The following is a 13,078-nucleotide window of genomic DNA, read 5'->3' as shown; positions in this document are numbered from 1 at the left end:
CGATCTTGGGGCAAAGGGCCATGGACCATTATTTCATTAAGTGTGTAGCAACCAGTACCGAAGTGAAACCTCTACCGGCACTTAAAGGAAACGCGATGTTGGACCACTCTGTTATGAACTCGCAGCTCTATTTTGGCTGTCCAAAGGACCTGACAGACATTAGCATTAATTAACTTGCTGATCAGGCAGTTGAACAAGAGGCCAATCAAGAATAAGCTGTTAGAAGCCTAATCTAAGATAATGCGCCCAGGGCTACGTAGCCAAATGGGTCATGAGTTACCAGCAGGAAGCTGTACTACTACGGCGATGGTGGAACAGACTGGGGGTTCTTTTCTGCCTGACAGACATTAGCATTATTGAACTTGCTGATCAGGCAGTTGAACAAGAGGCCAATCAAGAATAAGCGCTTTGTGATCGAGCCGAAAGTGTGGTGCAACTAACTTGCGTTGCGTCGCTGCAGGATTCGCCAACTGCACTAACCAACCTAATTGATAGGTATGACATTGACTATGAACAAGAAGTACAAGCTCAGTCTCAACTTGATGGCTCAGGGGCATTCGGTGCTCAGAGTGATTCCCCGGCTCTCCATCATACATTAAGGGAGATTGATGAGCATATACGCCTGACTCATCCTACAGTTTCTGCATTGAACATGGTCTTGAGTTCATTTGTTGCACTATACGATAATATCTGGGCTGAGTTAAAAACGACTAATACAATGATGTCTGGGGTGAATAGTAAATTGGAGGGAATTGGGTTTGAACTGCGCTTTGGAACTATTGGACTGGGACAAAGGGAGGAGAAGGGGGAAGTGGATCGAGAACAGCATAAACCCATCATTGTTGAAAGTACCTCAGAAATTATAGAAATCTCAGATTCTAATCCCTTGGAGGGTCCATCACTATGTCCTACTGTTCCACTCAGGCCAAGGGTGGAGTGAACATCAATTAGCTCCCCCGTGAAAGCCTCAAATGGGCACTGCATACATATTGATTTAACTAATAAACATCCCTTAAGCAAGGGCGGTTCAGTCCTATCGATGGGGTGGTACCAGCTGTGGCAGTGACCACGGAAGAAAGCTCGTTGCCTAAATCAAAAAATTTGAAAAAAATGTAAAAAGTGAAACTTAAACCTTTGGTTGGAAGGAATCATATTCTTAGCATCAGAGCTGCCCATAAATCCTTATTTAGGCCCAGGCTATCCCCTGTTATCAAGGCCATGTCGGTTGATTCCATGGTACAAACTGACCCTGACCCTCTGGCTATCCATATGGAGGCAGATCCAAATATTGTTCATGTTAAATCTACTGCCCCTAACCTAATCCCTCTCGCTGTGGATAAACCCGAGAGGGTTCAGCCTATATCCCCAAGTCTGACAGTAAGGGGGGCGCATGTGGTGTCACTTGGCAAATCGGCAGTAACACAGCCCTGAGCCATGGTAGAGGGGATCTGTGGCATTGCACCCAATGGCTGCTATGGCTGGGCAGTCTGAATCAATATGGGGACCAAGAGAGGGGGCGTCCACATCGGCTCAGCCTATAGTAACGGCTGGGGTCAGACAGTCTGTTCCTGGAGGGGGCCGAGTAGAAGCTCATGTGGGCATGGGGGTGGGGTAGCATGGAAAATTCCCACCTTCTGTGAACATTGGTGTGGGAGATTTTCCTCTTGGGGCGGAATGTGGAAGTGGGAAATCTAGGCTATTAGAATATCCCACCGATGTGCCTCTATCCCGGAGTGGCCCCAGGAGTTAAGGATCTATTGCAATGCCTACACATGCCGACAATACAGGCACAAAGGGATGGTCTTGATGATCAGTTCCCATCAGTATGGGGCTCCCGAAATACAACACGGAACCCACGAGTGACTGATTCCTAGGGTGTTAAAGTGCGGGTGGCTTTGGGTAGTAGGGGAAATGGTAAGATTGCCAGTCAGGAGACCAACCGAATTGAAATGACCAATATGCTGGGCCCTGATTACCCAGTATGTCTGAATTGCTCTAATATCCTGTATATTTTCTGAAAATCCAACATTGGCATTGGTGGGTTCACCTGGCATTGGGAGAATGGCTTTCCCCGACAGAAACAATCCAGATACATGTACTATTTATCTGAACTCTCCAATAGTTAAGGAATTGATCCTAACACAACGAGAAGGATTACTGAATTTAGGGTTTGATGTTAAGCAGGTGGAGGTGGAGAAGGGAGGACCTCGTTATATCAGCCATAACCAGCGCATTATGTTCCCAGGGTGGGTAACAAGTGTGCAAGTGTGGGACTTGGGATTGAGAAGAGGCTGGAAAAACAAATAGATTGGGCCACTATCATCTCCTTCCTGTGGCAGAAATTGGTCCCGTAAACATCTAAGCACGGCAGGTACTGAGTGGCAAAGTGTCCCCCTATGTTTACAATCTTGGAATACCTGAGGAAGCATACATCTCTTTACAAACCCTACTTGTCTAGTCAATCTAAGAGAGGCTAATTGTATTTGCCTACAAGAAACTTGGATGACCTCAATACCTATCCTAGATGGATATAAAATCTATACCTAACCAGCTAAAGAGAGCGCTGGGGGGAGGCTCTCAGGGGGCATGCTCATCGCTGTACAAAATACTCTAGGCCCTAGTGGGTCAATCATTGAAAATCTACCCTTGGTGTTCTTGGGGTGGATCTTACCTCGCGGGATGGTTGTGTGAAGATTCTGATAATCAACATATATTGGCACAAAGGTATTTCATCAGCAGATGCCTGTGTGGAGAAAGTGTGCCATGCTATTGACGACTGGTCGCTGAGGTTTCTAAATGGTAGAATCTTAGTGGTGCGAGATTTAAATGCCGACTGTGGATTTCAAATAAACCCCTGGGATCTTGATGAGGTCTACCTGAACCAAGCTGGAAGCCTTGGGAAGCGGCAATTGGGGGGGAATATATGGTATGCAGGTCTGGGCTCTCTGGGTTTACAGCCTTTGGTGGGAAAAAAGTCTCATAATTCTGAGGAGTCTCAATGGCACACCTGGTATAGGGGGAATAGATCCTCTCTTTTGGATTACATCTACTTGGACAATTTCCTTTTGAATCGATGTGAGTCGTTTACAGTGGTAAAGAACGACTGGAGCGACCACTGTATCTTAACGGCAACCTTTGATTTGATATTAAACCTCAGAGAATTCCAGACCGACCAGCAGTTAGTCGCCAATACGGCGGGCAATGCTGTTAGATGGACTGATTCAAACATCACCATTCTGAATCAGAATGTGATGGACACGCTCAATTTATCCACTCTAGATTGGAAGGTTACTAACTTTAATGCAATTGAGTTTCAAAGGTATATAGGTGTCCTGGTCTCTGGTATCCACCCTAGGATTGGTATTACAGGGTATGGCCCAGCTAGGCATATTCACTGCTATAATGGGGATCTGGCCTCTGCAAAAGGTAATATGAGGAGGGAAATTAGACTGTTGCAGAGAACAATCATTGATAAGGGTACTCGAGCTGAGCTTGTTAGGAAAACTAAGCAGTCCTATCAAAAGTACTGCAAATCAGTAAAAAATACCCTACTGCAGCAGGATGCAGAGTCTATGTTAAGGATTTTTATTAATGCAGATGTCAGCCCATTTTGGTCTCTCATCAATGGCCAAGATCCAAACTATTTAGTCTCCCAACTAAATAGCATCCCTGAGTTGGAATGGGTTGAGTTCTTTGAGGGGAGGTTTGGACTCCAACGAACGACTTCCCCGAGAATACTGACTCTTTGTATAGCATTAACCGGGACCCTCTCCTAGATATTAGCATCATCTATTCCCTCCTAACTAAATGCAAAAAAGCCAAGAGCTTCAGGGCCAAATGGTCTAACAAACAATACTTTTAAGGCTGATCGAAACATCTGGGTGAATTTTTTGTATCTGGAATTTAAGGATATCATCTGTACGGGGGTAATGCCACAATCTTGGAGCACAGCCCATGTGATACCCATCTTCAAGTGTCGAAGCAGTTCTGATCCAAAGAATTATCAGTCTATTTCGCTTATAGATGCCAATTGTAAGATTTTCTCGGCATTCCTCCTCTCACACTTAGAAGATTGGTACAAATTGGCCCATCCTCTTGATCGATTCCAGACCGGTTCCCGGAATGGGCATTTGACTAACATCAATGGGCTTGTCATTAAATGCATCCAGGAAGATGCGTGGAGGAGGCCGAAGGGCTGTACATATGTGGCATCGATTGACTTATTGGCCGCATTTCATTGAAATAAACTTTAGGCAAAATTGGCAAATTGGGGTACGCCAGGGGGGCTCCTGAAGCTCATTAAGGGTCTGTATGAGAACTGCGGGATTCAAGTCCGCCTAAGCCAGAAGGGGGACGTCTCTCAGAGAATTAGATCTTATCCAGGGGTCAGACAGGGATGTGTTCTGGCCCCCTGGTTGTTCAACCAATATATGTCTGATGTGGCATTCACCCTAGTCAATGAAGAGTTGATTGCTTCAAAAGGTGGACAAGCTAAAATCATCTGGCTAGCATATGCAGCCGATTTTATGATGTTTGACCTCACTAGGGTTGGTCTGCAGAGGCTCCTAAACAAATTTGAGGGATATGCAAAAGAAAATGGCCTCATTATTAACTCCAACAAAACGAACATTCTTGCATTTAGGAAAGCGAGGGTGAATGCAAGCAGACCTATAGGGCATATTGGAGGAAGTCCAGTGAAGCTAACTGAGAGTGTCAGGTATGTAGGTTTCAACTTTGGATCATATATGGGATCAAAATTGGTCTCTGAGGCCCTGCTGTACAAGGCCAAGATGCTGTAATTGCAGATTATAAAAATCGACCGCAGGTTTGGCAGATTCTCCCTCAAACTGGCGTTAATGTTTTTTGAAGGGAAGATAGTGCCGAAACTAAGCTATGGTCTCCAACTAACAATGGGCAAGGTACAAAAAATATTGGATAAAATTGAGGGCAGAATATGGAGGCGGATTACTTGGGTACCTAATGTTGTGCCACTACCCACACTAAGATTTGAACTGGGGGTTGCATCAATATGGGTAAGGGTGCAATGGTCCGCTTTGACATTATATGCAAACATAATGGCCCCAATACACGATTCATTGTATCATCTGATGGGTGAAAATGTGAATTTTTCTGTGGAGCTAACTGTCCTTAGGGAAAGATGTGAAATTATTCTCCATGATATCAGCTCAAATCTAGAGACCCTGGTCCACAACCCCTTGAGAGCTAAAAGAGTTTTGTTTGATTTCGATTGGATTCAGACAACTGATGCCTTCCACTCATACGCATCTTTGGGACACCTTGCACATGAGCATAAGCGACGAGGATCCCCATCTAATATTCTGTTTCAATTTTAGAATTGGTATTATCGGGGGCTGTTACTCAGGGTTCGGTGGAATGCATGATGCAGTTGGTTGTAGATTTTGTTTGGTGAAACCTGAGTCGCTACGACACTTAATTTTGGAGTGTGAACCACTCAAGCTGCTAAGGTCTAAATTTCTGTCATCCTTGTATTTAAATCAACTACCTTGCAGCATGGACATGGCATGGAAGCAATGCTTGAGTATCCAGAATGTACATGAGGGCCTGGCCATATCAGGTTATATTAAAAGTCGTAGGCCCCTATTCTGAACTTGGCGCAGTGAAGGTGCTAAACAGCACGGTTCACTGCGCCAAAAGAGGACGCCCAGGCTCAACTAGTATTCTCAAGTGGGCCTGGGCGTCCTCGTAGAGCACGACAGTGCACTTCTGGATTGCTCCTGTTTCTAGTACCCGTGTGGTGTATATGAACACTTTCATTTAAAGCGATCAGCTTCAACGTTGCCTTATGCAACGTTGAAGCTGCTCGCTTTGGTGTAAATGAAAGTGTTCATATACACTCGTGCAGTGTATATGAACACTTTCATTTAATGCGAGCAGCTTCAACATTGCAAGCTGCAACGTTGAAGCTGTTTGCTTTGGTGTAAATGAAAGTGTTGTATATGAAAACTTTCATGTACACCCAAGCAGGCAGCTTCAACGTTGCAGCAACGTTGAAGCTGCTCGCTTTGTTGTACATGAAAGTGTTCATATACAACACACAGGTGTATATGAACACATTCATTTTCACCAAACAAGGCTTCTTGTGGCACTCCTCCAGTTTAACGCCACCAAAAGGGTACTGTATATGTGCGCTAGTTTAGCGCACATATTAAACTGGAGGAGTGCCACAAAAATACCCTTCCAAAAAGCCTGTTTACGAATGTGGCGGTTGCTAGGTTGGTTTCCAACCCATCCTAGCAACCGCCACATGTATTCCGAAAATGGCGTATTCCTTCCGACTTTGGAAGAATGCGCCACCTTCAGAATAGGTCTTAAGTACCGAAAAGGTTGTTAACCCTTTTAATGTCCTTTTCGGTACTTAACACGTTAATGAAAATAATCTGCAGAAAACCTGATGAGGAAGGTTATAATCAGGGCCCGATTCTCATCTTGGCGCAGTGAGCGTGCTAAATAGCACGACTCACTGCACCATTTCTTTACACCCAGGCACCACTGCTATTCTCATGTGGGCCTGGGCGTCTTTGCAAAGCACGACAGTGCTTTCGCTCTAATCCGCCTGTTTCTAAGAGAAACAGGCGGATTGCAGAATCTCGGCAGCATTTTCTTTAAATAATGAGGGAATCGTTATTTAACGAAAATGCTGCCGAGATGAAAACAAAAATGCACATGCTTTTTGGGTGTGCAGATGCTGACAGGTGGGTCCTGCACTGCATGTGTTTATCTTTATTTTCAGAAGAGTGCGTACTCTTCTGGAATCAAAGACCCACCTGTCACCATCTGCACACCCAAACAGCTGCGTGCTTCTTGTGGTACTCCTACTTTACGTGTGCTTCTTGTGGCACTCCTCCTGTACGACACCAATTTGGTACCTTACTTCAGCGCCAAATTCAAGCTCTTATGAAATTGGAGGAGTGCCACAAGAATAACCATGCAAAGGGAGAGATAACTATAGACTATATCACATACCTCAATTGCGTGTTTTAAAATCTGAGGACTTTCTTTTCATTGAACCACTTGGCTGCCCTAATCCCAATGTCTCGGCCATACATTGTACCTTCCCGACTACGGCGCATTTAATCAGGAATTACAAAGAGTGTTTGATGGCAGTGGACATTGAGATTGATGTGGACCCTATGGAGAAGGGCCCCTTGCCTAAACCAGAAGATATTATGCCTTCAGTTCCGGTTGATACTGTACTTAAAGTGGGGGGGGGGACAACCCTGCTCTGGCTGAAATACAGCAAGCCCTGAAATCACTGCTAGAATCCATCCCGCAAATGCTAAAGAACCACTGATGCTTATCACTACTCTCTTGGAACTGCAGAGGCTTTTCCCACCTTCTGAGATCTGAGGGTTCTGCAGACCTACTGTCACAACACAGCTGTATCTGTCTCCAAGAGACATGGTCTCTCGACCCACTATTACTTGACGGCTTTGTTATACATCAAGCGGTGGCTAAACGTGGCAGTACGGGTCGTCCCTATGGGGGGCTACTAACTGGGGTAATGAATTCGATTACGTCTCGTAAGATACAGTGTAAAGCTGAGGAGCAGCTCCTGGCAGTAGAAGTCGAACTACACGATGAAAGAGGTCTGGGAAGGTATTTAGTAATCAATCTTTATAACCCCCCAGGAGAATTGATTCGTGATTTGTTACAGGAGGCGATTCAGGACCTGTTGTCTTCCTGGTGGCTGAGAGATGGAAATGTGGCTGTGATGGTCATGGGCGATTTTAACCGCCATATGCCAGATGAAATACTGATATCCTCTAATCCGGACCTTAGCACTAGGTGTGTAATGACCCACGGAAAGAGGGAAGCTGAAGGGCTAGGCTGGCTACAATTGTTTGGAGCTTGGGACATGGCTATGATGAACGGCCGTACCAGGGGAGATCGGCCGGGGAAACACACTGGGTCTAACGTCGCTTCCACTAGCACGTTAGACTATATATTTATGTGCCCCGAGCTGCAGACAAGAGTGACTGGCATGGCCGTGAAGCACAACGAATGGAGCGACCATGCGTCGCTTCAGTGCACTCTATGCATGCCTATTCCTACATCTGTACCTCCTAATATAGGCAGTATCAAAACCAACTGTGCAGGATCCAGAATTGTATGGTCCGAGAGAAATATAAGCTCCGCTACGGAAGCACTTAAATCTACTGCATCCCTAGATTTCCTTGAGTTCGAACACATGTCGATAAATGAGATTGAGGATTGGATATCTAAATTCTCAGGCCAGCCTGCTACGGCCAATAAGGGACATATGTTAAAGATAGGGGGGTGCATACCCCCGTTTAACAGGGAAATTAGGGATGCTAAGAGAGGACTAAGAGCGGCTATTCGAGGTCTAAAACTGATGAACTTACCTGGAGCCTTATACCGTGAGAAACTAAGGAAAATCAAAAATCAATACAGAGCAGACATCAAGAACATTAAGAGCACTGAAAAAAAACGCCAGATCCCCTGCACCTAACGGGTTAGCCAATATAGTGATTAAGAGCCATCCTCTATTTTGGGCCGACTTGTTTTCCTTACTTTTCAATAAAATATTAGAGCAGGGGGTAATCCCCCGCTCATGGCAAACTGCCATTCTTATTCCTGTATTTAAAAAAGGTAGCCGTTTGGATCCTAATAATTACAGGCTTTTATCCATGTTAGATATCTCTGGTAAGCTATTTTTTTTTATTGATTTAGCTGATTACTCAACTTTTCAATTTATACAAAAAAGAAAAAAGGAAAATTTCTTAAACAGTTTGTTAAAAAGGTTAACAGATACTTAATTCATTTTCACCAGTTTTTCAAATAGTTAACCATTCATAAAATGTGCGATACATCAAAACACAGAATCACAAGAATACACACACATGTAATACTTAACCAACCTAAAACATTAAAACACAGCAAATATGTATAAATCATAACATAACATAACATGACATAGCATATTTCAAGCCATTGTTCACAGGTCATCTGAGAAGACTTAATTTCTTCTTATTACATTTCAGTGAGGATGGGTCTGGCTTCTAACTTTGAAGCATTCAGAAAGTTGGTTGTTGCTATGTATAAACTTATATTTTCAGTTGTGAGTATTTTTAACCATCTGTGTTCTGGTAATACATAGGACATATAGAGCAAATGGTTAGCATAGTGTATATCTCTCAGTTTGCATAGCGCAGTGCATTTCATAACAAGATGTTCAAGTGTTTCTTGAAAAGAAGGATTAAGGCAAAATCGACAGTAATTTTTTTCCAAATTTAGCTGTTTTCTCTGCGCTTGAATGTCCCGAGTAGGCCATAAATTCAAGCGTAAACGTAGGATCGCTGAGCGTGTTTTGGGATTTGGAGCTTTAAGCAAATAGGTTTCAGTTACTCCCATTTTTTTGTCCAGAAATGCTTGCGCATTGAAATGTTTGTATGAAAGACAGCTAGCACGAGTAGTTATCCAATCTTGCATTAAGATCTTTTTTTTGGCATGATCCGGATTATTAATCAACATTTCAAGAGTGGCTTCAGCCTTGGCCAGTATTGATATTACATTCTTTGTCCATTCTTGAGTGAAGCGATGTTTAGAATGGACCATATAGTCTGATACAGTTGCCAACAAGGTGTTATTCTTATCATAAATTATACATTTCTTGAAAAACGCACATAATTGTCAGTGATATCTGGCATGTAAAGATGTGAGTCCCAGCTCGTATCGTAACCAGGGCCCAGGTGTACATATCGGAACTCTTAATGATTGTCGCCAGTATTTTGCTTCAATTTTTTCAAAGAATGAATTTTCAATAAATGTTCTGGTTTCAAGACCATAAAGAAGAGTAGGCGTGATTTTTTGTCGCCAATACTGGATTGCCGGGGCTATTGAAAATTTGCCAAATTTAAACAGGATTATCTTGGTTTGCGATATGGCTGGGATCACTTTATTTACAACGATGAGCTTTTGGGTGTCAATGTTAGGAACATCATCAAAAGCCAATCCTAAATATGTGTAGTTTTGAACAATATCAAGTTTAGCATCTTTGATTTTCCAGTTCATTTTATTGCTCAGAGAAGCCTTTGGAACGTATTGTACTACTTGTGACTTTTTTAAGTTCATGATGAGTTCGTTTAGGTCAAAATATTGAGACAAAGCTGTCAAGAGTCTTTGCAGGCCACTAGGGGTTTTTGATATAAGGACAAGATCATCCGCATACCAAAGAGCTTGTATGATCACATTGTTTAACTTAGGAGAATCTGATGGTACTTCTCTGAAAATCTTCTTGATATTTTGAATATAGAAATTAAACAAGGCAGATGCTAATAGACAGCCTTGTTTTAAACCTTTAGATGTTCTAATAGAGGCAGACAGCAGACCCATTATTGACAGTCTAATACGTATTGATGTTTCAGAATGCAACGCATAGATAATATCAATTAAAGTAGGGGGGCATTCTTCTTCAATGAGCTTATTAATGAGTTTGACTCTAGAAATAGAGTCGAACGCTGCCTGTAAATCGATAAATGCAAAATATATAGGCATCTTGGTGTAATGTGCTTGTTTTTTTAGGGCATGTAATGTAATTAAATTGACAGCTGTTCCCATGCCTGGCACAAAGCCCGTTTGATTCGGGTCTCGATGTTGGGTCTCCAGAGTCCATTGATTGAAATCTCGCGAGACAAATCGACAAAATATTTTGCTCGGGGTGTCCAGAAGGGCGATGGGGCGATAGTTAGAAGGGGCCTCACGATTGCCGTTTTTGAAAATTGGGACTATTAATGACGTACACCATGTTGTGGGTATGGTTTTTGTGTGTAGAATTTGTTGGAATATCTTGTTTAAGATTCTAGCCCACAATTTTGGATGATCTTTCATCATTTGGTTTGTTAGACCATCAGGTCCCGCAGCTCGAGATGAAGAGGACTTATTTATGAAGTCTTCGATGATTTCCGCGGAAATATCAAGATTCCAAGATGCATTATTTTGTGTTAGATATTGATAATGCTCAAAGTTTTCATCGTGGTATAGTTCAGAGAAGTGTTTTATCCATTCCCTCTCTGCAACACCATTTAGTTGTGTGTCAACTTGTTTGTGGACAACTGTTTCATTCAAAAGGGACCATATTTGAGATGTATTTTTGGTACGGGTTAGATACATAAAATTTTCACTGTCTCTTTGAAACATAGAGGCTTTGTGACCACGTATCCAATTCTTGTATTTGCATTTTAAGCTTCTTTTCGCTCGTTGTTGCTGATCTACAGATAGAAATCGCGTCAATCTTAGTTCTTTTGTGTAAATAGATTTCACCTGCTGTAATTGGTGATCGTAGACGTGCTTGTTTTTTTTTTGAGAAAAAAGATGTAGATGGCGAACTTCATTGAACATATTCAGGACTGTTGGGTAAGATTGAAACGCAGGAGAACTTATCTGTGCTTGTAGTTCTCTTTCCATTGATTTTAGTTTGGCTTGGGTCCATTTAAATCTTGTTTTGGCATTATTAATTTGCAAATTTGGCATCATCCGATGTTGTGGATCTTCTTGGGATTCTGTCCATGGCCAAGTCAACAGCAGCATATTGTGGTCACTTGTTGATTGTTGGATGATTTCAAATTTTAGAGCCTTCATGAATATATCTTCAGAAAGGAATAGATAGTCGATAATGCTTGTAGATTTGCCTCTGTGCCACGTGGGCTGAGATGGTATGTCTCCTGGAAGAGAACCATTCGCGATATATAAATTCCACTCACTCATAAAATTTTGAGCTCTAATAGTATCTTGTGATAGGTTTTTTTTAGATGTGGACATATCATGCAAATTGAAATCGCCAGCAAGTATGATGGTTGAGATATCTGGGGTTTTCGAGATTATTTCCAAGAGGCTAGATAGATCTTTATAAAAGGTTTTGTCAGGAATTGCCGCTGGATTGCGATACAAGTTGATTAATGCAATATTCACGGAACCTCTCGAAATTTTGACTAACTGCATGAAATTGTTTGGGGAGGCCCATGCATGGAGTTTAAGGCCTGATGTAGTTCTGACAGCCACCAATAAGCCTGACATAGGTCGTCCTTTTGTGGAGGCGATTGCTGGAAGATGTACCACAGTATGCTCGTCCCATATTGGGGTCTGTGTGATCCACGTTTCTTGAAGCGCTACAATTTCAAAGTTGTTCATGCAGTTCTGCTCTTGGTTCAGTAAATGTCGATAGCCTCGCGAATTCCATGAAATCAAGGAAACATTTTGTTTGGGCGGGCTCAATGATGGTTATGTTTTGGCTGATAAGTTGCAAAAGGCACAGGTACATTCTTCTTGTCGTTGATTGACCTGTGCATTTTGTTTTTGATTTGATTTTTGCTCTTGTTGTTCGTTGTAGCTTCTTTCTGGGTCTTGTGCCAATAGAAATCCCATATCAAATAAGGCCATTTTTGCTCGCCATAGGGTGTTTAGCACTAAACCAGATCTAATCCATTGGTGGACGATAGAGAGATTACTATCGCACAAAAACTCCACTTGGTCAATGTCAGATGATGAAATATCTTCCAAAACTGGTAGTTCACCAAATATGTTAAGAACGCTTGTTCTGGACAAGTCGTATTGGGCATGCGGAGCATTTCGACATTTCAAAATAAGATTATGGAAATCATGAAATTTGTTCTTCTTGGTTTCTTTTTTTGGAGGTACTATCTGTGTCTTTTTTATTGGTTGTTCAGGTGTTGTAAAATTGACTATCTTCTTGTTCTGCACCTCATTAGCTGAGGTAGATCGTTGTCCTGTTGGATGATAATTCAATTGGGCTACTTGTGACCAATTTCTTTCTGCAGGGTAATTTTCATCCTGTATTTGTGAATGCGATTCCCAGTTTGCTGCTTGTCTAGAGTGATTGTTATTGGGAAGTTGTAAACGTTGATGTAAATACTCGTCCACAGCTGCTTTGATTTCTTCAGCTCGTTCAGAAATATGATTTCGGTCAGAGATCGCACTGAGGGATGATTTTGTAAATGATGATGATGATGCAGCTGTGAAAAATTGCAACGGCAGATTTTTGGAGATAGGAACAGCATTC

The sequence above is a fragment of the Ambystoma mexicanum genome, chromosome 5p, assembly GCF_040938575.1.
Source record: "Ambystoma mexicanum isolate Mex_15411 chromosome 5p, UKY_AmexF1_1, whole genome shotgun sequence".
Taxonomy (NCBI): Eukaryota; Metazoa; Chordata; class Amphibia; order Caudata; family Ambystomatidae; genus Ambystoma; species Ambystoma mexicanum.
Note: the sequence above shows the minus strand (reverse complement) of the source record.